The sequence below is a fragment of the Diabrotica undecimpunctata genome, chromosome 7 (assembly GCF_040954645.1).
Source record: "Diabrotica undecimpunctata isolate CICGRU chromosome 7, icDiaUnde3, whole genome shotgun sequence".
Taxonomy (NCBI): Eukaryota; Metazoa; Arthropoda; class Insecta; order Coleoptera; family Chrysomelidae; genus Diabrotica; species Diabrotica undecimpunctata.
Window position 1 is genome coordinate 57,064,265 of NC_092809.1, and position 3,196 is coordinate 57,067,460.

Below are 3,196 nucleotides of genomic sequence, written 5' to 3' on the forward strand. Positions count from 1 at the left end.
AATATTAAAATGGCGGTAGCATCGGCATATGTGGCTATGGTGAAGTTAACTGTCGTTGGTATAAAACTGTCGAACATTTAATGTATAAAAATGATACGCCCCTGACTGGTACATAATAATAATTTGAAATTTTGTTAACCCAGCTGTTTATGCGAGACATTCAAAGAAAATAGTAATTGCGTAGAGTCTATTTGCGTCTTAATTAAATAAATTCCCACAAATTTGAAGCCTTAGCACACTTAAGGTCCATTATCGAATCAAAAGCGTAATTAAAAAAAAATCTGATTGACTGGCAGTTAAAAACTGGACGGGGACAGAGAGAGAGGGCTGACAATCAAAGGTTGGTGGGAGGGAAAGGTCGAGAGAACTAAGGAGAACAGATTGAGTTCTGAACAGAAAACCATGGTTCTCGGCAGAGAGGTTTTTTTAAAAAAAGGTGAGTAAGCTCAATTTCTATGTGGCACTCTTTGTGAAGCGAGATAATAACCGGTTTGTTGCTGTATTCCGTGCCACGGGATTTGATAAAAAGCGTGTCTGAGGGCTAAGTGGGGCTCACATAGTTTTAAGTGAAATTTAAGCAGCCGAGTTTTAAACGATACATATTGGTATCATCAGGATAACCTGAAATCCAATTCGACGTTTGACCTAACCACAGATTTGTCCAGTTTCCATTTTGTCTCCTATGGGTCGAATCCAAATCTTTTGAAGTTTGTGTGGGACAGTGTTTTTTTTTGTATCCAATTCCACGGTAACAAACTTTCTTAATAACTAAAAAAGAAATGATCAGTGAATGAAGCAAAGTACTTTTATTAAATTTTTTTAAATAAAATAAAAATTGTTCGTTAATATACTAAGATTTGTTTTCATGACACATTAAAAAGTTGTAAATAAATATAAGTTTTATGAATCAGCTAATTGTCATATTTTAGTTTTCTTTTAAATAAAGTTAAACTTGATAATTAATTAATTATTCAGATAAGTTTAATATTTTATTGCGACATAAATATGACAGTCCGTATTACCCTTTTCTGTCATTTGGTACATAACCAAAATTTTAAATTCTGTTTTGTTAAAAAAATTTGGATAATTTTATTTGTAATAACTGTTTATGTGAAATTAAAATAAATATGTAATGCTTCTTTATAAATCAGGAGTTTAAAAGTACTTCTTTTAAACAGATTTTAACCCTTAAAATTTTTTAGGAGAGAAAAACTTTTCTTTCTAAACAACAAGAGGAATTTTTTAAACGGCGTCCATTTTAAATAGTTTAGGAATCTTCTTGTCTATTGTTGGCCAGGACATCTCTGTAGGTATTTCTTAAATTTTTTTTTTTAGTTAGCTCGCCCAGTCCCTCAAATAAAGGAATCCTTATTCACAACCTAGCTTTCTAAGCAAAATACTAGTCTTTCTTCTTTATCAACCATTTTCCATCCACTCCTGAATGTAGGTCTCTCCCAATTGCTTCCATCTTTCTCTATCTTGCGCCAATCTAATCCACTATTTGCCTGCCACTGTTCTTATGTCATCTAACCATCTTTTTTGAGGTCTTTCCATGCTTCTTGTTGTCATCCTTGGTCTCCATTCTAGAATTCTCCGTGTCCACCTGTTGTCATTATATCGGGCTACGTGACCTGCCCAGCGCCATTTTATTTTTGTAATTTCTTCCATAATATCCCTAATCTTCGTTCTACGTCTTATCTCGGTGTTTCTAATCTTGTCTCTTAGTGATATTCCAAGCATGATTCGTTCCATTGCTCTTTGCGTTGTTTCTAATTTTTTAGCAGATTTTTTGGTAAGAGCTACTGTCTCTAAGCCGTAAGTACAAACTGGTAGTATTGTGTTATACACCTTTTTCTTTAAGTTTACAGGAATACAGGAAAATAGTAACACTAGTAGCCGTTTGCAAACGTTTCAATTTATTTGCTTACTCTATCTATAGCCCAGTAGTTATTCAGTCCCCCCTTTTAACCCCCTATAAGCAAAACATATATTGTTACAGAATTAGATAATCAGGATAAGTTTAACAGGTGAAAGTTTTCTGATTTTATAGAGAATGTCAGTACCGAATTCCTGGAAAATGTCCAAAAATGCCGCCGAACAATATTGTTTGTCTTTAAGGTCTTGACTTGAATTTTAATATTTTTTTTACTTGATATATTTGTTCGATGGTTGCGTGTTGCGGTCTGAAACCGAATTGATGATTTGGTATGATCTGGAACTTTCTTAATATTAATTTTAATATTAAAATGGGTTCCAATTTTACGTACAAGAGCTTTTCCAATAGTTTTAATGGAATTGACAATAAAGTAATTGGTCCATAGGAGGTGGCATTATTAAGAGGTTTCTCAGGCCTGGAGATGAGTATATCTTTCGCTAGTTTCCACTGTGTAGAGAACTGACCTGTCCTTAGAACGGAATTATAGATTTGTGTTAAAAACACTTTGGTGTTCAATCTTTAAGTATTGTAGTTGGTATGAGATCGTGACCACGAGACTTCTTTGGATTTATTTTAATGATTAATGGTTAATGGTTTCTTTGGCTTGGTTGATTTTAAAAATTGCAACTGGGATTTGAAGCTGGAATGGACTATTAGGAGGTTATAAATATCACTGTTTTACTCAGGGTTCAGCGCCGAGAAATGTGATTGAAAAACGTTGAATAAGTGGTTAGCAAACATTTCAGCCTCTGTGATTGTTAAGAGTTCTTTTTAGTTTCATCGTTGCTCTGTTTAGTATTGAATTATCTTGTGATGACCATGTTCTTATGTCGTGGAGATAAGCCCCAAAAATTGAGTATCAAAGACATAGAAGAAGAAGGCGAAACTTTATTGGTAAAAGTGTCGCAGTAAAACACTTATTATTTTTTTGTAATTTTTTATGGAAAGTACTCACAAAAAACAATATGTTCATAAATATTGTACTGTTGCGTTGTATATTGTAGTCTAACTGCTGACGATAGGTACGACCAAATAAAAAAAACTGAAGCATATCTATATGTAACTGTATATGTATCTAACGTAATATGAATCAAGCTATTTTATTTATGTCTTTTTTCCAGCGTCTTAATTAATTTGGGAACAGGGCAACCTGATTCACAATACATTAACCTTATCAGCGTTTGTATAGAACAAACATCACAAGTAATATATACTAAAAGTAACCAAAACGCTTTGTTTATACCGTATAAAAATTAACGC